This window comes from Telmatherina bonti (genome assembly GCF_933228915.1).
Source record: "Telmatherina bonti genome assembly, chromosome: 4".
In the NCBI taxonomy this organism is placed as follows: Eukaryota; Metazoa; Chordata; class Actinopteri; order Atheriniformes; family Telmatherinidae; genus Telmatherina; species Telmatherina bonti.
In genome coordinates this window covers 18,628,955-18,651,986 of record NC_136622.1, presented here as the reverse complement: position 1 = coordinate 18,651,986, position 23,032 = coordinate 18,628,955, and the positions used below count along the sequence as shown (strand labels likewise).

General features: G+C 40.0%; 1 protein-coding gene across 1 annotated transcript in view; it reads left to right on the top strand.

Moving 5' to 3' along the window:
* The window catches only part of prdm16 (PR domain containing 16), a 177,190-nt gene that overhangs the window by 99,168 nt on the left and 54,990 nt on the right, over nucleotides 1-23,032 (top strand). The window lies entirely within an intron of this gene.

The window sequence follows — 23,032 nt, the reverse complement described above, 5'->3', positions numbered from 1 at the left end:
TTACAGTTATGACCAGTCTGGCTTTTAGAAAAACAAAATCACATAAATTTGCTCATTTGCATTTAAGGTCAAAGGTCTTGTTGCTGCACCTTCCATAAACAGGCAGACCAGCATGCAAATCACTGACTGCTCGGTTGATCTGAAATCCTACATTAGTCAATGAGCTTATTTTAAGAGCTGACCGCAGGTGGTTTGGGCTGTTCTGAGTTCTCCACATGTTCATACAATGTGGAAAAAACTACTTGGTTTTATAAACTACCTAACCACCTTCCACATGAGGCACATGCAGATTGTATCACTCACACACACAGTTGCCGTGTACACACACACACTACAAGAGCATGACTTGTGCAGTGTATGCATTACCCAGTTTGGTTCATAGAGATGACAGAGCACAGATGTACATTATGCATACCTGTTCTACATAAAATCTTAACGCACACATAGAAACAAACTGGCTACATCTCATTATGCAGAGTGTGAGTTGTGGTGGGCCCTCATCGGGCGGTGGCAGGCCACATGCCTGTTATGAATATGAATGAAATTATGCATAAGCCATTCCTTATGACATGACTCATTCATCCACTTGCAGCCACACACAAACATTGGGCAAAGGCATGAACACACATACACAAACACTGACTTCTCTCCTCTCCATCATGTCATTACCATTGCTCCACTTGATCAAGGGACAATGTTAATTGAGCTCTAGCTTTTAAATAAACTAAGTCAGTGTTTCTGTTACCATGTGCTGTCGGCTGTTGTTTGTTGTGTTGCCGTGCTTCACAGTAAATCTGGTGTTATGTTTCAGTCTCTTTATAAAGAGAGAATGTCTCTCTCTCTCTCTCTCTCTCTTTCTCCCTCTCTCTCTCTCTCTCTCTCTCTCTCTCTCTCTCTCTCTCTCTCTCTCTATATATATATATATATATATATATATATATATATATATATATATATATATATATATTTATTTATTTTTTTTCTTAATTAGAGATTTTTAATGTTGAGAGAAATGCCTAACCCAATTCCTATTGCAATTAAAGTTTATGATTTATTTTCATTTCACAGTTGCTGCATTAAACTGGCAGTGTATGCAAGGATAAATGGATGAAATGACCAGATGATTCTCTTGCTTAGAGTCATAATAGTACTATAGTTAGTTCATTTTACTGTAACAAATAAGATAATTTATTAGGATATATTTTTTCTGATTTGTTTGAATGACAACATGAATGTTTGTGTAACATGAGTCCTTCCTTTTTCTTTAATCTAACAGTTACTAAACAAGTTAGCCCACGTAAAAGTAGCAAACACAGCCAAACTCCAAACAAATGAGCACACAAGGTACTTGATTTGCTTTCAAAAGTAATACTACATACGAAACTGCTTTGGTAAATTAGTGAAATCTAGTGCATTGTGTTATTCTTTTCTTTGAAGCTTTGTGTTTAAGCACTTTTTTACAACTCCTAAGCCAAATGCATCTAGGCAAAAGATAGAAAAAAGGGAAGGGAAACTATTCCACTGTGTTTTGTTCTCATCTGCATTGGTTTGCAGGCTCCCATCTCCATTGTGACACAGCAAAGAGATGGTCATTGAGTGAATCCAACAACTATGTTAAACATATCACACCAGCTTATTGTATTAAAAAGTTATTATTTTTAACTACTTTTGTCCACCTCTTATGTGTTTGTTACAATTAAAAACAATGACAAGAAACAGGCCATTTACTGTCAGGAATAAATGGCCTCAAGCATTACAATGATCGTGTGGTTTTAACGATCACTTATTTGGCAAAATTCTCACGGGTTTCTCTGAATAAAACTGACAAGAGACAAACATTCATGAAAAAGTGATCAGTAGCTGTGTTTTCATTACATTTTTTTTTTCAAAGTAAAAGCGACATTTTTAAGTTTCGACAAACAGTTATTGCGATTTGCGGTTGTTTCCATTGAACAGTGTTTAGCGCATTAGCCAAAAATCTTGCGAGAGTGACAAGATTTTATGAAAATTGCTGTTTATGCAATGTAGACACGTTGCGTTATTTGAAGTTTTCTACTTGCTGCAGAGAATTTGCTACGGATTTTTTAACCTTTTCTCCCACATTTTCTTTTCTAAACCTCTGAAATTTGCCGTTGTTTGTTCCACACTGTGCCATCTTTATTGGAAATGAACTGGTCATGACCCGTCACATCACGTACGGGGACATGTAAATGCAAAAAATGTGTGTCCATTACATTTTTGCAATGTGTTTCTATATTGAAACGTCTAAAAATAAAAACACCTCATGAAGGCATCAACACTTTCTAGCAATATTGGAGAATTTTTCCAAATGTAGGTGTTTCCATTAGTGTTTTTTATTGCAATTTTGAGTTTTTGCGCAATTCCAGGTGTAATGGAAACACACCCAATGTCAGAGTGACTGAATGTCACAGCTTTTACAGATTTTTAAAGACAACTATGTTATCTATGCCATGTCTGTGAAGGGCATGTCTGTGTCAGTCTGACAGGGGCAAATAGGACACACTGCTAGAGTCGGGGATAAGGCAGCGGATAAAATGGAAGCAAAGATATTATTGAAGCTTCTCCAGCTTATTTACTGAGAGCTTGCCCGAGCTGCCCCTGAACTATGTGTGTGTGTATGTGCATGTGTGTGTGTGTGTTTATGCATGTGTCAAGTTTAAAAGCCTTAGTTCATATCCTGTGTTTTCTGAGCTATATTGGCTTACACACATGCAACAAAAAGTCTTATGCATCTTCACGCCACACACACAGAGAAAATAAAAAGACCTGTTATCTGAATCTCCTCTCCTTAGTTCCTCCATTTTCTTTCACTTATTTCATCCCTCCCTGTTTCCCAGCAGACAGGATGGTGTTGTTGTAGCTATAGATTGCTATCTGCGGCTATTAGTGATAGGATCAGAGTTTGTTTGATTTCGTCTGGTCTGGCCATACAAAACACAACTATCTGTCTGTTTCGCTGTCTAGGCCCTGCTTATGTATATTCTCCTTTACACACAGAACATCCACTTAAGTCTATAAGTGTGTGTGTGGAAGTTAATAGGGTATCTGAGAACTTGAGTTTCCTTTGGATTTCTTGGACTTAAACGTAGCTAGGTCCACAGCTGAGGAAAAGAAGACAGTCTGTGCTCTGCCGGTGTGTGTATGTGTGCGTGTGTTTGTCTGTGTGTGTTAATCCTCATCTTCAGAGGAGCGCTGCTGTCCATGCAGACGTGTGTAAACACTCCAGCAGATCAGATGACAGATAATGACTTCCAGATAGACACCCTCCATTCAACCAGCAGAGAAAATCAATGAGCACTGATTGCTTTTTTCCCAAGACGATCATCTCTCTCCTGAAAGCTGCTATCTATCTCTCTCCTTCTATCTCTGCTTCTCTCTCAATTCATCTGTTTCTCTCTTCGAGGCCCATTCATTCACCTCTCAATACCACTGAGACTGAATCAATTCATGCTGCTTTTCACTGGGGATTTGCTGTGAAAAGATACAGGAATATCTCTTTAAGACGATCAAGTCCTCTTACTCTGTTTGTTGCTCTCCTCTGCCTTGATTTGTCGGACGAAAGGTGAGCATGTGTTCTCTTTCTCCGATGCATTCAGTGACACGATACATGTACATAGGCAATTCTCCAGAACCCAAAGCACTTGAAAGTGATCAATTGCATGATGATGCAACATTTGCAGCAAAGCTGTGCTGTAGATGTGACAGCACTTGGAAATGGGGAAATGACAAGGGTTGATGGGAACTTTGACCCATAAGTAGTTTTTTCTTGCCCCATGTTGAAAGATTAGGAAGCCAAAGGGGGTCAGCTGCAGTCATGAATCTATGAGTGTGTATGCAGGCAAGGAGCACCCCCACCCCCCCGCCAAATCAAGCCAAGGAATTGAGTCTCTAAATACACAAGCTAAATGGCCTTAAATGTATGAGGGCTATTATCTGGACAGAAGGAGTCCAGATAATAGCCGGTCACTGGTCACAGAAGTGATCCAGTGCTCCAGGCCATGGTTTACCCTCTGCCAACAGCACTACGCTCCCCCATCCCTCCCTCTGCTTAAATAGGCTCATGATTGATTGATAATTATGATAATTTGTTTGAAATGATTATCTGGATATTATAATCACTGCCACCGCAGTGTGCCACGGGGGCAAGTCATTTTTCATAACGCTGAACGTCACAAATACCCGCTGGTTACAGGGGTGGCTCTGTCCATGTGTGTTTCAGACACACACATGCACACACTCACACACACAGAAATATAGATGTATATCCTGGTGTTTATTTTTCAAGAACATCTCTATTTCTTTGAATGTATGTCATAGCGTAGATACTGCAACTGCACTGATTGTAGATACCGTGCTTGAAAAGAATCAATCAGCAACCATTCTGATCATTTCAATGATCTGTTTAGTTGTTTATCAGCCAAGATTTTAAAAGATTGTGCAACTCCAACTCCTCAGTTTCAAGAGTATGTCACATTTCTGTGATTATCAAATCGTTTGTTTTTCGAAAAGCACCACTGCTTAGCAGGAAGAAGGACCTGCTGATGGACCAAGAGTCTTCTGGGAAGAGTTCACAAGTTTTTCACATGCCTGATCCGTCTTTCTCTGGACGTTTTTAGTAAGATAGATAAAGGAAATGAAAGGTATACACTATATACATGTGATTAACTTCACATTAAATGAAGATAAAAAGCAAAAACATATGATCAGGAAGTACCCAAATATCTTCTTGTCGTTCTTAGGCAGTAAGAAAACATACTTCAGCTCCAATCATCCTGTCTTCCCTACCATCTAAAAAAGGAGGACAGGGAGAAATCTGTATGTGTGTGTGTGTGGAGCGGGGAATGGGGGGATGAGGGGTAGAGATGGTAGGAATAATATTTGTGGTTTTTGCTCTGCCCTGAGATGACTTAATGATGATATGGGACTCTTTCTTCTGCTGGGCAGGGTTACATTTTAATGGGCTCTGACTGACATGTTTTCATTTGGGTCCATAGCCTCCATCCCCACCCCCCACCCCCCACCATCACCACCCACCCCTTCAAAATATACACGTCGAAATGTTACGTTGTGTCAGGTTTGATTAGGAAGGTGGTAGGAAGCAGTGGGATTGAGAGTAGTTAACACTGAGTTTTGATGTATCCGTGTGATATTGAAGGATTTGGGTGTGATATCTTGCAAACACACAGACAAATAAGCAGAGATCTTGTGTATTTTTTGCAAAGGTTAATTTAAAATTCTATAACTTTCTGCTTTGGTCAGAATGGTTAGATGACATTAAAAGAAAATATGCAAACTAGTCAAAGCATTTTCATCTTCTACATACTCAAAATATACAAACAGCATACAGTAGATTCTGCTTTGAACATAAAACCACATCTACATTGCTCCAAGTATACAAGTCATAATATTATTGACTGTATACCAGTGATGCTGCTGGGGAGGATTTGGACTTTTTTCTTTTAACAATTCTTCAATGCAAAATTCAGACCTAAAATATGAATCGCCTAAGGCTAAAAATACACATTTTTGTTAAAACTTTCATTTAATTTGTCTGTTACATTAGAAAATTCATACACCCTAACTTTGTTAGCCAATGGCATTAAATCATGGTAGGTCACATGGTTCAAACAAAGTAAGGGCTGTTGGAGAGGAGGTGGGGAGTAGGAGGAGAGGTGAAGACAGAAAGAAATGGTCTTTCTCTTTCTCCATCTGTCTTGTCTGTGGGAACTGTCCCAACTATGGTTACTGCAGAATGCTGTCATTATGCCTTGCAAGTAGCTTTCACTCAAAGGCCACCCCTGTGTGTAGCTGTGCTCATGCATTTGTGTGTGTTCGTGTTCTCTTGAGTGCCACTTTTAACTTGCAATGGCACTCAAAACTTGTGTGCACGTCCACTATGTGTGTGTGTGTGTGTGGGCCTCGGCTGACGCATCTCTGTTGTTATCGTCGATCAAAAGCCAACGTCACGGCAGAGTGAAGCGCTGGGAGAGGAATTCAAGTGGGAACGAAAAGAAAGAAAGAGTGAAACAGATAGAGAGAGACAGAACGAGGGGGTGGAGGAGAAGCACGAGGTGATCAGAGGCACTTTCACATCAGCTGGCTTCATGACCCCGTCCCTCTCTCAATCTATCCTTCTCTTTCTTTCTTTCTGCCTTTCACTCCTTCTATCTTCTCTCATTCACTCTCACAGTCTTTGTCTCTTCATAATCTCTCTCTCAGTGGTCATTCCCACCACATTCTCAGGGGTCACCCAACAAAAGAAGGAGGGCAATAGTTTGACAGTTGCGGGGGCTGTCATATGAGGTTCCTCACACATAAGCACACACTCTAATTTTCACACTTTTTTTCATAACTATCTATGTGGGAACATTTCTATTGTTTTCAAATTACTGTTCTCTTAATTACACTTAAAAAAAAAGTCTAAATTCCTTTTGAAACACTTCAACTACTGGGTTTATTTGTGCAGTGACATTTTTGTCATCTCTGTAATAATCCTTAGCCATAGTATTTTTTTGCACAACTTATAAAACATCAAGCAACATGTTCAGATCGAAATGTTAGGCATCTCCAAATATTTTCACCATTACCTGTCAGGGCTGCACAATTAATTGGATTTTGATCGTGATCACGATTTTGGTGGCTGCCTGAATACAGAGTGCGCACACCTTTTACCAGCAGCCAGTGAAGTATCGTTGGATTGGTTGGACATGTGAGGTGGTCGTGGTTCACACGAAAAAGCATGAAGCAGTAAGATGCTGCTCCCGTATTTTTCTTGTTGTAGGTAAAACAGATTTTTTTTTGATTAAACAGCTGATTGAGGTGGTAAAAAATACGAACATTTTTAAAACATATGGCAGCAAAATACATGAACCCTGCTGCACGCGCGCATTGATCCCCCATTCATTGATCGTGATTACAATATTGATCAAAATAATTGTGATTAATATTTTAGTCATAATTGTGCTGCCCTATTACCTGCCCTATTACCTGCCATATATATATATATATATATATATATATATATATATATATATATATATATATATATATATATATATATATATATATATATACATATATCCAGTGAAAATACACACAAACAGTAGAATTAACAGACCATGGCAGTTTGCGACTTTAAATGCCTGCAATTTGCAGTACACAAACTCATCCTTTCAATTCAAGAAATTGCAGCAGCCAAAGATTAAAGTGCTCCTTTACTTCCCCCCTAAAACCTAACTTTAATTCAGTTATTTACATCTTCCTTAAACTATTGTCATAATTTAAAAACAGGTAAAGGTAGAAAAAAGTTTATTAAATAAAATTTAAAACAGAAGGCACTTGACATTTCATGGTCTCTGTTTTCATTGGTGAAATATCCACACATTGGAAAATTTCATTCATCTTCCTGTGCATTTGAGGACGTACAATGTTCTCATGCTTCAAAATGGACCCCAAAACACTGATACACACACACACGCTATGTCTTGTCTGTCAAGAAAGCTGCAAATCCATTAAGGCAGAAAGTGAATACAGAGGCCGGCTGGTCAAGCATTGGCGATAATAACGTGACAATCCACATGACGTTGCCACAGAGATGTAGACTCCAAGTGGGAGGGTGAGAGTTGAGAGTTTTGTGGTCCTGTGTTTAGAATATTTTCATGTGTCAGGAGAGGGAGATGAAGGCCCATCTGCCTATAATAACAGCCAGGAGAATTTGATACTTCACATGACATGATGGGAAGTGTGTGTTTGTAAAATGCCTTCTCACACACTAGACAGTAGGCACACATGTAATTCCTAATGTTGTGGCTGTTTAATGAGTTTGTGCCACTCTGAATATCTCATATTGTGTTAGGCGTTTGTGTTTCACTTTGTCTAAATTTCTTCTGTTTTGCTATTTTCTCCGCACTGTCAATGAAACTTATAGACAAACTAAAACCATCAACTCACAAAGGAATAGCGATTTGTGAGAAGTGGCAATGTATTCAGTGAACAGAACATCTATGGATAGACAAATAATGGAGTTAAAGCAAGAGAGCATGTCAGTAAAGATGGAAACGCTCAGAGGGCAAGAGACAGCCGGAGGCAGGGGGATGGGGGGGTATGACAGGGAGGAATGCCAAAATGCCCAAGAGAGGCAAGAACCGCCAACCCGGTCACAGACACAGCCCGTCTGGGGAAGAGAGACAGAGAGTGGGGGAAAGAGGCTGGCCCTGTCAACACAAGGTCATGTGAAAAAAGATCCCTCTCTCTATAGCCACCCACCATCCGCCCATCTATCCATCCATCCATTCCTGTGTCCAAACATCACTTTGCCTCCCTTTAATATTTTGGAAAGAAAGAAAACATTTGAGAAATTAGTCAGAAAGTAGAGGAAAGTAGGGGAGCAAAAAAAGTTGGGGTGAAGGATGAGGAGATGGCAGGAGACAGTGGGAGTGTGTCTGTGTATAACAGGTCTTAGGGGAGCTCTTAGCCACAGAGTGGTAAGTGAAGCGTGCCGTGTGTTGAGACTGCTCTCACTGCCTTCATTCCACGAACGAGAGTCTTTATGAATGTTTGATTAGCCCCAGACTGGCTAGAAAATGTTCTGTTTTGTTGACTTTTTCAAATTTGTCAGCTACTTTCAGCAAAGCCAGAAATATTTAAAATCACAGAGAAATACGAAAAGCTAAGTGCTCATCCTGTCAGTGTTCTCCATGTGGTCTTCAAAACCTCATAGTACCAGTTATATTATCTTTAAATAAAAAGTGTTTATTTGTATACATCAAACAGGGATCTGAATAGCAAACAAGCATTGTTGTTACAGGAGGAAGAAAACTGTATTTACATTAAAACCTACACTTAAAGTTAAAAAATCTTTACATATTTGTGGGTTTCATATGAAAACTGGAAACTGGAAGTTGCATATCACATACATAGACAGTCATATAATATGGTCCAAAATATATATGAAGACACTTTTTCACATTGACTTTCAGTGTGTAATTTCTACCAAAAGTCATTCAATGAGCTTTTGGCTCATTTTATTGGCCTAACTAGTGGAATTGGATTAAAATCTTATCTTAGTGCATGTGTATGTTGTACCCAGCTTCAAATTTTGGGTTGCTATATTAATTGTGCAGACAACCATAAGTAGCTTATAATGCAGGCAGTGGAATATGTCTTGTTTTACCAATTTTGTAGTAATACAAGGCGCACATGCATCCCTCAAACAATGAGTTGTTGAATTTAATATTTGTTTTCAATTGTATTAGATGGTATTTATACCAGTTGCTGCAAAATTGAAAAGACCCCCCATCCCCCAAACAGTTTCAGAGATCCTGGGTTTCTGTCCTCTCTAACCCTACTTTATGCTTTATACTCACTTCCTTCCCTTTCTCCCTTCTTTCATCCCTCGATCCTTCCTTCCAATCTCAGCTGAACAGTATGGTCTTTGACTGAGTCTTAATCTTCATTACAGGGCATTAGTCCACTGGGGAGGCCCTGTCTCGTCTCCCCGCAGCGCAGCCTGGCACTGTCCCACAAGGGACGTCCTGCCACGGCACAGCACAGACACCCTGCCAACCCCTCTTGCCTCCCACTGGCTTCACCTTGGTCGCCCCTTCGCTCAAATGAACTGTTAAATAAACGGCAGGCCTTAATCCACATGAAGTAGTGGGGGTGGAGGTGGTGAAGTAGATGCCGAGCCTGGTCAGGAGAAACAATGGAGTCGGCCCTGGACGCCTCCATTTAAAGCAACCATCAATCATACTCACCATGAGATTTCACTTTCTTTCTCTCTTTATTTCTTTCTCTTTTTTTTGACGGTTTTATCATAAAAGACTAAATCTCAGGGACTCAGTGTCAGTAATCCTAGGCATGTGGCTCAGAACTCATATGCGGTCTGTGAGCATGGCCTAGTGTTTGATAAAATATGTGTTTGTGAGTACGAGTCTTGTCTTAAAAAGAAAATGACCCACAAGCTATTCCATTAGCTTCTCCTATAAACATTTGCTTTTTCACATGTCCAGTTTTAAGGTTCATACCCTTTGCACAAGTAGAGGGACACATACAGATTCATTCATTCATTCATGTTCTGTATCAAGAGGCAAGATGCATCCTGCACAAGTCCTCATACAGTTTTAAATAAACCAAAAGATAAAAATAATCATACAGCACAGACATAGTGCATCACCCCCTTGCATTGCTTGCTAACAAGGACAGTTTACTTGCTGTGAATTAGATAATTAAAGAGGATGGCTAATTGAGTAAACAAGCATCGGGGCCGTCACCCCTAATTAAGTGATTACAAGGAAGAGCACACTCAGCCGGCACAGTGCTAATTAACGTGTACATAAGCTCACACACAGACACGTGTGAGGACATGGAGAATTATCTGTTAGAGAAACAATGATTAGAAAGAGTGGGGGATCCCTGGAGAGGCCTGCAATGAGAGGGAACCAAACACACACGCATTTACACACCATCCCAAGAGAGGGGTTTTCTTTTCTATGTCTTAGTGCTAATTCATTTTGGATAATCCTTTTATTCAGCTAACTGATGAAAGTTCACAGCAGTTTTGGAGTGTGACCGACACACTGCTGATCTAAACCTTTATTCACAACGTCTGAATAGTGAAACATTAATTTTTTCACTGACATATTATTGAGATAATTGTCTGGAAAATTCAATACGCAAATGTTGTAATCCAATCACAGCAGTGCACATATATTTATTTTGTTGTGCTTGTGTGGTCTGGCATGGTACACACCATATTATTTTTTCACACTCCAAAGTACGCTGGGAGTCAACCCCGTCGTCCTCCTCAGCTGTGACATTTCAGATCAAGATGCTCATATATGAGGATATTATCACAGAGTGTGTTACCTTAGGGAGAATTCTCCAGAACATTAACCAGGAAGTCAAAATGATTATTTTGCCCCAACTCTCCGTGGGGAATATAACATGAATATGACGTGATTTATTCCTATCTAAAATATATCTAGTCAAATATTTATGTGGATATTAATGGCTTTGCTCAGTGAAAAGAGATTCAATCATGAAATTGCTAAAGGTCAGCCTGTAATTGAAACTGTGCCACTTTCAAAAGCAGTTCTTTGAGTCTAAAAGTCAGATTTAATTCCACACGAAAAGAGATTATTGGATGTTTATATAACTCATTTTAAATCAGCTGTTTTCTTTTTAATGCACCAGGTCAGATGTAATATTTTCCTGAGTGTACAGGATTTTCACTGCAGAGCACAAAAGCTGATCAGCTTGGCTTAAAATCCACTTACAATGGGGGTGAAAGAGGAGAAAAAAAACATGCATTAATTAAGAAACGCTCCGGGGATGAAGTCTAATTATTTTTGGAGCAGAAAAGATTTTCCATGTTGGTCAGGATAACTGTGGTGTGGTGTTATCTGCTAACGCTGAGCCCAGTCTCTACTCCCCTACCAACGCCATTGTGAAGCTGATTTAAGATCCCCAGCTAATGGGCATACCTGCCTGACAAACATGACTTCTTAGCAGGTGACTCCTGTCAAATATGTCTGAAATAACAGGTAAATGAATTAGCAATAAAATGGACTTAGGGTTAACAGGCAGGGGTGCCCATTATTACAGCTCCTAATCACTAAAGAGATGCCATTCACTTTCTTTAAGAAGGCAGCATTTTTCACCGCTTGCTGGCCACCGGCCCCTCATGGCCCCCTCAGAGCCACAACACTCTTCTAATGGAAGGCTCTCTGCTTGAGCTCCAACCTCCCGAAAGCCCCCAACCATTTCTTTCTCTCACTCTCTTTTCTCTCCTCCACCCACACCCCCTCCCCCTTTCTCTCCTGTAAGATTATCAGTTTTGATTACCGCCGGCAACAGGCTCTTACCAGCAGTCGGAAGCGGCGTCTCGCAGACCTGAAAGGCCCTCAGCAGGTTGCAAGAAGCTTTTGAAATTATGGGGCTGGGCTCAGAGGGAAAGTGCTCTGCGCACTGGTTCGCAGCCATTTAATCAACCTGACTTTTGATAGTCAAATAATGGCTAATTACAGTAGCACCTGCCCACAGGGTTAAAGGGTGGAACAGATTTAATGAGAGAAAGGGACAGAGAGAAAGAGACAAGGAAATGAAAGAGAAAGCTGGAGAATGTGTGCCATTATCCTCATGTCTTTCTGATTGGGCTCAGTGAATCAGTAAACCCTGGGATGCTCTTGTGTGCCGCAACCTCTTCCTCACAATTAGGAGTTGTTTTTCTCATATAGGGCACATGATTGACGAGGGTGGCATGACGCAAGGTGAGAGGAAAGTGAGGCTGAGATAAGTACAACTGACTGTGATTAACGGTTTGTGTAACGATGGAAAAGCCCTAAAATGTTGAAGGATTAGTTACTTTTTTATTTTTTAGTGTCGTTATAAGAGCTGCTTATATGGAAACAAACAACAAAAAAAAAAAACAAAAAAAAAAAACAGACACCTTTTATAATTTGGCTCATGAATCAAGAATTTGACCCGCATTAAAATAGCACATAAAGGAACAGAATTACCATCTAATTGATAGCTCCCTCAAACAACTCCTGTGTCCTTATGTCTCAATTTGTTAGTCCATCTTTGTCTCGTTCTCCGTGTCTCCAGGGAGGCAGTTAGAGAGATAATGAGTGAAGAAGGATGGGGACAATTTAATAGATCACACACCGTATCCTTGTGCTAAAACAAGATGTGCTTGATAGGGCACACCCTAACACCCCCTCAGCACACACACTGTTCAGGCCACAGATCAAAGCATATTAAAAGTGACCTATGTGTCAGTGCATTGATCTAAGACCAGGTGGCACCCATACATGCAGGCTGTGCTGCTTGTTTGCCTTCCAACCCCCCTCCTTCTATCTTTCTTTCTTCTTTACGTTCTTGCCCTCCCTCTCTCTTCCGCCTTTCTTGTGACCAGCGACAACTTAGTCCCGGCACTCTATTGTTCAGGCACAAAGGCTATGTAAAGACACGTCAGCGATTACAAAGCTGCAATGGCACAGCTCAATTACTCAAACGTTGCTTTGTACCATGTGGGATACATGTGTTTGTAGGTGAGTGTGTGCGAGCAGAAGTCTGTGCACTCGCAGTGAGTGTGTAGCCCCTGTGAGATATTAACCGGGCTGTGCCTGTGTCAGCAGCGCCGCACTGTGTTTTTAGTCTTTCATGTTCCATTTATTTGACCTCTGACCCTCAAACACACAGCAGCCTCACTTCAGCCCCCCCTTCATGCACACCTCTGCACCTTTTCCACACAAACACAAACACACATGTGCAAACATCCACCCCCCCCATGCACACATCCTCACGTACAACAAAGTAATCCATCCCCTCTTTCTGACCTGCTCCTTTTTTTGAGCTATTACAAACCATATTTGCCCCATCCAATCAGTTTGATTAATCATGCGCCAGACTACAGCCTTGCAATCAGATGACCAGAGCATTATACCCCTCTCCACACATAAACACACCCACATGCAGACACAAGGAAACACACTGGTGCTTGTGGGGAGGTATTTCCCCATAGACATCCTCAGTGTGACAGCACCATAAACTGGCCATTTATCAAAGTGTCCCCCCAGTGCACGCACATAAAAAAAGGCACTCACATGCACCAGCACACACACACACACACACACACACACACACATCTACAAATAACACAAACAGATTAGTCGGAATAGTCCCAGGCCATTGTCTTAGTTGTGGAAAAACTACTTGGTAGCAGTAAATTGTCATTTGTTTATGCAACTTATCATTAATTACATTTAGTGAAGATGAGTTATCATTTATCAGGAGTGTTACTATTTTACAGTTATTATCCCTTTCAGTACTACTATTGGCTTGAAGTCATTTGTAATGATAAAGTATGATGGTAAGTAATGTTTGTTCTTTTCTTCTGAAATGTGTAATGAGTTCAGGCTTCTTTCTTTTTGATATTTTAATAAGTATTGTAGATACACTTATGCAGGGTTTTTAGTTGATTAGCTTCAGGATAACGATTCCAATTTAATTTAGCTTTGAGGAGAGTTTGATGCTAAATATGCCTGCCTGATTTTTTTAGTGGTCACATTAATGGCTACAGCGTGTGTGTGTGTGTGCCAGCATTTTTTTGTTTGTCTGTAAGTGTGTTGTTCTTTAGTATCCACATAATTCTGAGGTTTGAGTGATGCAGAACCCCTGCCTCTCTTTATGGTGTATGGGTCAATAATAATAATAAAAGAGATATTCATAGACATGTGGGGGGTCTCTCACTTTGCCATATCAGCTCAAGATATAAAAGCTTTCCTCTTCTGTTCAATTTGTATATCTCTCTCACTCTTTCAAACTGTTCAGACAAATTGGAGGCAAAAAGCTTTGGATTCTATTGATCTCTATACACATGAATACTCACTTTTTGTTCACAAGATTTTTATGGATTTTTTTTTTTTTTTATTTGTCAATAGGCAAGCACATAGCTCTATACACATGTTTTGTTTTTTTTTTTTAAAAAAAGAACACAGTGCGGTAGATTAATGTCTCTTCATAGTTACAGCTTCTCTCTAGAACAGCTAAACAAGCCACGCAGGGAGGTTAACAGCAGCTCACTGAAGCCTATTTTATTGCTGGCCTATGTTCCAGAGGGCACGAAGTGTCAGTAATCAGGATATGGGGGTTATCCTGGCTGACCTAAGTATTGAGCCTGCTATTGCAGCCATTTCCAGTTCTAACATATGGTAAAAGGACCGATTTTCACTGAGAAGCTATGAGAGCAGCCTGGATTGTTGCCCTTAAATGACAAAACAATGAGACAGGCTAAGAAGGAGCTGGCTGCCAAACCTGGCATGGAATGCTTGAGCAAATATTGGTAGATATATTGGATGGTTGCAGTCAACATTATAAAAATGCTGAGGTTATGAAAGTGTGAAGTTCTTAAGTTGTAGCAATGATACACAATCTTCAGAAGCATCTTTAAAAAAAACTATTTCTTTTTAAGAAAGTTCTTGAAACTTTTCTCGATGTAGAATGATTATGAAAAGAAACTTTTCTTAAATATTGTGTCACTTTTAAAGCTGTGATCGAGATACATAAAGGATTACATTTTGTAAAATGATTTATCTAAACTTGGACATGGAATGAAATTGAACTTAATCTATTGCTTTCTGCCACAAGAGACAGAAAATGTTTCTTTTTCTTGCCTCTCAGACTCAACCTTTTGACATGTTATATATTGTGTATTGCAACCAGAAATGTAACCCTTGACCTTAGAGCCACTGTTAAAGAGTTCCTCAAAATGTCCATCAGTGTCAAGAAAGTCAAGACAGCTGCTGGGGAAGAAAAAAAGGGATGGCAGCTGATTGTTTTCTAAAGGAATTAGCTTGGCCTGACCCTCTTGAGCCCAGCCATCTTTTGAATGGCTGACACTTTATTTGTTTTGTCCCAATAACAACAGAATCTCCAAAGCACCACTGCGCTCGCTTACCCTGGTATTGTCACAAACAACTACACTCGCTTTTCCTTTCCTTGTCTCTGCGGCGTGGAAAATAAAGCCCCAGGCTTTTTACACAATCACAGGAGGCAATGCTGCGGTATGTGTGTGCTGTGATAAGACAGGGCGATGGGAGACAGATATGGGAAGGGCAGTGGTGGTCACGCTCTCATACTTGGAGCAACACAGACACAGACCCAGCTAGTGCCCAGAAAGCCGAATATGGGGATATCAAGGGAAGATGAAATGTGAAAGGATCACCCAGCCAAGATATTCATTATAATCATTTGTATATCAGTGAAGGCATAGAGGAACAGTTTGTGTATACAACTCTTTTCACAGTTTGTGTGTGTTTTCTGTGTCGATACGGTAGCATTACTTGAATGTCCAGCTGTGTACAAGCGCCCCCTATTGCTTAGTTTCTCACAGCAGATTGCATGTGAAACATCACACACGACAATGCAAAGACAGATATACACGGGCTTACCTCGATGCATGTAGCAGCAGTCATGTTGTTGTAGCCGTATCGCAGATCATGCATTGATCAGATCAAGCGCAGTGCATAATCTTTGCCAAAATAATGTCTTACTGTTCAGTGAAACAAAGGTGCTTAGCTTGCGTGATTTCATAATAGCTCCCCACATAATTTTCCTCTTTTTTCAAAGCGCGCACGCAAACACACACATAATTCTCACCCATCAATCCTGGCATGACCCCGTTTCAAATTCATTAACAAGGCTTCAGAACTTGCAGACACAGCAATCACCCCAAGCTAAATAAATTCCTGCGCCAGAGGATAGAGAGAGCCTGTGTATTTGTGTGTGTAGGTGTGTGTGTATGTGCTTGTGTGTGTAAATTATAGCAGTGCTGTGTCGTCCACTGCAGAGTGGAGTGAGGAATCTGTTTGGACAACTGCTGAATGTTTTGGTTCCCCCACGGTGCCTTGGAAAGCCACGCAGCCGCTGTATCTTTTACAAATTAGCCTGTGTTGTCCACCAAGCACTTTCTCTTATCCCCGGCCTGTCTGCCCACTGCAGGACAATCCCATGTGTGTTTTGGGAAGGTGAATTTACTAAAAGGGAGCAAAGGAGGGAAAAACAAGACAATGCACATCATTATGCATGAAAGTTTCAATAATTAATAAATAATGTGTTTTAAGAATATGATAACCTCAGTGAAATTCCACTGAATCACAAACACTGTTTGCTTATGCAACAAGTTTAAGACATGTGATTATATATTTCCCAGGATGCATGAGCAGTAGTCCCAATGTACTTTTTTTTTTTTTTACATTATAACTACATTATTGGAATTTTTCATGTAGCATAATAGCATATAAACACGGATTGAGAAGTTATGACTGTGTAGACCAGATAACGATTAAGACAGACCCTGTTTGAAACAGAGCACCATACATGTGCCTTTACAGTGCTAAGGCTCAACTCAGTGTGTGAAGTTCTTTCCATCTGCTGCCACTTGTAAATGTCCATCTGTGTCTGGTTAGCAGCACCGCTAAAGGCTACAGTAGGCTGAGGTGAGAGATTTTTGATGGAGAAGGTCAAAGCTAGTCATGTGACGAGTGGAGCTGCTACACAAAGAGATGTTTTTACTACTGATTTATGATGTAAAAGCATTTGAGCTGGGGAAGCGGTGCAAGAGAATCCATTTGAAAGTCAAACCGTCTGCGGCGTGCAGAAAAGGTAAGATTGTAAGTGAAATGAAAAGTGTAACTGTCTGTCTGCCCTAAAACTGCTGATTGCCAAGCTTAATTTGTGTTAAGTGATATCAAAAACAGGTAGGGAACTGGGTCTCACTGACTCATGAAATAACACTGAGCGTTTTTAACAAAAGTACCAAAGCACTGATTTTCTGAGCTGAAACAAAACCAGTATTCTGTGAATGTACCTCACTTTCACTTTTCACGTTTTTTTTTTTATGAACGTCTCCTCTCGTCATGATGTAGCATGTCATATACTATTAGGTGGTCCAGGGTTGAAGAGGAAATCCTCTCGGCTGAGTTGAGTCGCTGCTCAACAGTTTGGCCATTGTTCACTGTCTTAGCACCCCGTCTCTCTCCCACCACAACCCCCCTCCAAAAAGCGTTGGGGTTAGGGTTCGGTGAAGAACTCATCAGGCAGCCTCTCCCTTAAACTCACAAACTCACACCTTAAACTTTATAACATGCAAATCCTAACTTGTTAATGTTAAGTTTCTTATCATGCCATTAAAAAAGCCTGTAAAAAAGCTTCAACTGTATAATAGTTATAAATATTACTGCTCATGTGTTGCCACTTCAATGTGATCTTGTAGTTGTTATGTTGATTCACAGCAATGCAAGAAATGCTTAAATATTATACGTAGGCATCAATAACATAATGTAAAAGTACTTACTGGAACCAATGCAACATAAAATTGCAAAGTTATTCAGATAAGAAAAATCACTGAAGCAATTGTGTGCAGCTGATAAAGGTTATTTAATTAACAATAAAGATGACAATTTCCCCCTTCTTTCTGACATCAGTTGATGAACCACTAAAAATATCATGTCGTATGAGTGTGGGCATGCATATAGGCATTCCCATATTAAAAGGAATCTCTTATGAATACACAAAGTGTAAAGTGAAGACTGGAAATAATAGATCAAATGTTAACATTGTCACAACTAGGTGATAATTTAGCTAGTATCAAACCAGCTATGAACAGGCTTCTGTTGCCATGTTTATAGTCTTAGATGAGCCTTCCTAACTAACTCAAGCCTGTGTGTAATTGTAACCAGCAGTTACATTAAAATAACATAAACCAGAAGGAGAATTCTGCCTGGTCTGTTCATCTACTTTATTTTAAAGGGTCCTGATGAGCGGTTGTCAGCTACCCTCTTTGCCAGGACATAGGCCATGTGTTGCTGGTTGTTGCATTGAGTGAATTTTTGCATGTTGACCTTATTCGTTTCCTAGTTTTTACTCTTGTATGATACAAGGTGTGAAATGGTACAAGTGTGTATTTTTCTGTTTTTAACCCAAAATTAGATTAATACTTACATAAAGTCATAAAGAAAAAATGTAACAGACTAATAAACAGGTAAGAAATAAAGGAAAGACCTTTTCAGGAGCCTCATTGGGTCACTGAGTGACCAGTGAACATCTTGTTGACCCTGGGTTGTCAACCAATGCATACACACATATGTGCACACACTCACCTCAATACTGATAAAAAAAAAGTCTGTCTTTGCAGGACAAACTCATGCATACACACGCACACATTCTCAGAGCTAGACACCCAAGGGGGAATGTTCTCTCACGGCGGCGGTGCTTGTAATTAAATCAAGCCAAAACCGAACTCTGTTCACCCCCTCCCACCCACACCCCCTCGTTTGTTTCCTCGCCTGCCCTCACCCCAGCCTTAAAAAGGTAAGCCTTATGGCTGATGGGAAGCAGATGTGGACTGAGCCCTGAACGGTAAAGGTGCAGAGTCAGACCCCCACATCCACCCCTGGCCAAGAATATATCTTCATTGAGGAGAATACTGGTGTCCACTTACATCTGCTACAGCACATCAAATCACACTCATCTGTGTGCAAAGGAGAGTAAAGGGGTTAACGATAATGTTTTGTGTGTGTGCATGTATGTGTGTGTGTGGACCCCTGGGATGTGACTGACACGCATCCCTATCACTATACCCTGACAGCTCTGTACGTCTGGCTCCAATATCCCCCCACTGTTTCTGTAGAAACACCATCCCATACGCTTACCCACTGCATAGTTATCCTTGTTAGTGTGCATGTCTGTGTGTCTCAGCTTACTTTTAAGCAGTGTGAGATTTAAGCAGAAACAAGACAAACAACTTCAGATTCTACTGCAGAAAGGAGAAGTTGAAGCCTGTATGATGTTTCTGTTGTCAAATCAACAGAAAACTGGTGGATTTTACAAAAAATATTTTCTAAACTGTTCAAATGTGACCAGTGCCAAGCACAATTCACAGAAACAAGCATGATCAAAGCACCTAAATTAAATGTCTGGCTTAGTTCAAATATTTTTATGTTGAAGCGAGAGAGAGAGAGAGAGAGAGAGAGAGATGGAGGGAGGGAGGGAAGTCTAATAAATGACTACCCAATGTACAATCTTTGCCACAAAAACAAGAATCCTCTTTGCACCACAACGTCCAGCACATGCTGGTTACCAGCAACACTTTGTCCTAATTATTCTTTTTACCAGCCATTTTCTATTTAAAACCTCCATACTATACGTATGTAATTATGGTCTAAAACACTATATGTTAGGTTTAAATCTGGATTTTCTGTTGCAAACCAAAACCTTACAAAGCTGTAATTCTCTCCAGCTGTGGCATAAAACTTATGGAGGGTGGCAGGCATTTACTACTACTAAAATAGTTTTGATACTTCAGTTCAGTTTAGGTTAGATTTTTATACTATACAAATACGATTACAATAAAGTCAACCTGTAATGTTTAATTACAAATTTATTGTTATGTTCATTGATTGAATTTCTTGTTGCTTTCTCCAAGTATTTGTAAAAATGGAATTTCAGCCAGACTGGGCTTATTGTCCATATTGTTTTGGATCTCTTCATCGAGTCTTTTCAAGTTTTTGCTCTTGAAAAATCTCAGTATGTATTTCAGTTTTTTACCTTTTGTTTGTTAGTTTGTTTGTTTTGTTTTTTTAGCCACAGGTTATGAAAGGCTTATGAAACTGAATAGATTCCAGAGTTTTCCTTCATTTTCCACCGTGAACACTGTTCATGTTTGTGGAGTCAGCCACAAACAGCTACATGAGCAAAGCAGATGAGCAAAGACTTTGGCTATCATTGACAGCTTTACATCCAGGAGCAAAAGACCATAGTTTTGGACTTGCAATGTGACCAGCAGATGTCCAGATAGTAGATAACACATAACTGGACTAAGACTCCCCAATCATTTTACTTTTCATTGTTTGATTGCATACAAAAGTTTTAAAACACAAAAAAATGCTTGATAGTTGTAATATCCAAGACTGTAATGGTAAGTGTTTTCAACATCTTTAGCTGTATCCATAATTATTCTCTGAAATGCAAGAAAATTAACTCAAAGGGAATAAAGTTACAACTTAACCTATAGTATGTGAATATTAATATGCAAATATGTTTGCAAAACATTTTTCCAGATAAATTAGGTAAATGCACTTCCAGAAAAGTAAAGAAAATGTTTTTTGTTTGTTTTCTCTGTGTTTGTGGCTATTTCTTTGTGGTATTTTAAGATTTTCCCAAATCTGCCATAGGAACACAGCATCATCAGTCCTAATCCCGCCTGTATCATCTGATTAGCTTGTTTGATTTCCAGACTTGGGAGACAGCCTTGATGAGCAAAACATCAGGCTTGCATGAACCACTGGAAAACAAGGAGGAAATCTAAAGGGCTTAAGTGGTCTTCAAGAAGGCTTATTGCTTTTGAAAAAAAAAAGATACGTCAGAATTTCCTAAGTGCTTTGTCATCCAATTGAAGACGATCCTGTTATTTAAAACATTTTAAAAGCTCACTCTTAGCTAAAAAACAAACAAAAAAACACAACTGAGCATCTTAAGTTGGTCAGGCACAAACTTGAAAACAGAATAGTCTTGAAGATAAAATACAGATGAAGCAACAGATGAAAAGTCAAGATACTTGACCAGCACGAGACAGACAGGGAGGGAAATCACAGACTGAGCCAAAGAGGAAAGAATGAGAGCCAAAAACAAGGAAGGAAGGAAACGAGGAGATGCAGAGGCAGCGCAAGAGGAGACGTCCCCAGAGAGAGATGGGTAGCGTGAGTTAGCAAGTGAGTAGCCCAATGACGGACAGACTCCACCGGAGATGAGTTGGGAAATTCCCTCTGTGCACACATTCAATAAAATCACCCAGCTGCACAGTGTGTGTATCCGTATTCATGTGTGTTTGTCAGTGTGTGTGCACAAAGTGTAATTGAGACAGTCAGACGGGTGTATTCAGTTTATAAAGTGTATTCCACCCTGAGTACTCCCTGTGTATATTATGTCATACAAAAGCACTTATACAGACCTTGTGCTGAGACACACACACACACACACATATGTGGAGGCCCTGATATATTCAGTCAGTCCTCCCACCTTGTCAGATGGCCAGGAGCACATCTAACTTGAATGTGCTTTAGCTGTGGTTTATGCCTGATTTTCTCCTAATATCATTCTGTGTCTGATGACCTTTGCACATGAGATTTGAAAGCCTCAAACACTTGTACCTACCATTTTCTCCTGCTTGAACAGGATTGCAGATATATGAGGATGTATATGTAAATCTCGTCACAACATATTAGTACGCTGGACAAAACACATTCAAGCTTTTGGTTCTTTTTAGATGACAGTTATTTAGTTAGAACTTGCAGAAGAGTCTTTGACACACATGTGGGATGATCACAGATTAATGTGGAGCCAATGGTCAGCAAGAAATATTTTGCTGCTTTTATCTGGATTTTTCCAATTCCACGCTGTTTTCCCAAAATAAGCACATAAAATACTAAATATTCCATCAGCCATTCAACACAGAGATAAAGCTTCCTCATAAGTTGTCTTAAATTGGGTCCCATTATCTGGACTTTCTCCAAACTTACTCTAGTCTTCTCATACGGACCTCATATCTCCTTCTGAAAGGGTTGCAAAACATTTTTCAACACATCAGAAAAAAAGACATTTATTGATGAGTGGTGGCAGCTCTTGAGCGCCTAATTAATTTTAAAATAACAATACAATAAAAAATTCAGAAGGAAATTTAAAAAGACCTAACTATGAGTATATTTAATTTAATTTATGTGGGCAATGAAAGATAAGTCCTCACCTCTCAAAGGGGAGGAGAAGCAGTTTTGTAAATCCTGCAGACTCTCTTAAATCTTGTGTTAAGCAATTTTAAAAGTTTAATGATATCATCATTGTATTTAGTCATCATTTACGCCGCCCTTCTTCAGTTGCTTGGACAAGGAGTGACAAAAGTGGCCACTTGCAACATTTACTGAGGCAGGTCTGACATTGGATGTAAAAGGATCATCATACACCAGCAGAAATAGTTACTTCTTGTGGTAAAAAATCAGTTTCAGCTTTCTTAGAGCTACACTGTTTCACTGCAGAGCCCAGTAAAGGACAGAAACATGGAGAAGTGATAAAACAGGAGAATCCCTGGGGAAGACATAAGATGGAAAGACAGTGGACCACGAGGGAGTGAGCGAAGCAAGACAGAGAAGATTCATGGCTTATTATGTCAGCCTCCCACAGTGCGAGACTAAATATAACATCTCTTCACCCCAACCCTGTTTTACAAGAGAAGAGTAGAGAAAGAGAGTAAAGGAGAAGGAGACAGAATGCTTGGTAGTGACCCACCTCGACCCTGCCAGCTCTTCCTGACCTCCCCTGTAGCCCCATGCCGCTTAATTCTCCCTAATTACATTCCTCACTGACAGAAAGTTGGCCCCCGACCACCCCCGCAAAAAGGCCCAGGTAGCAAAACCCACTCCAGCACGACTGGAAGATTCATCCACTGTAGAGGTGAAGG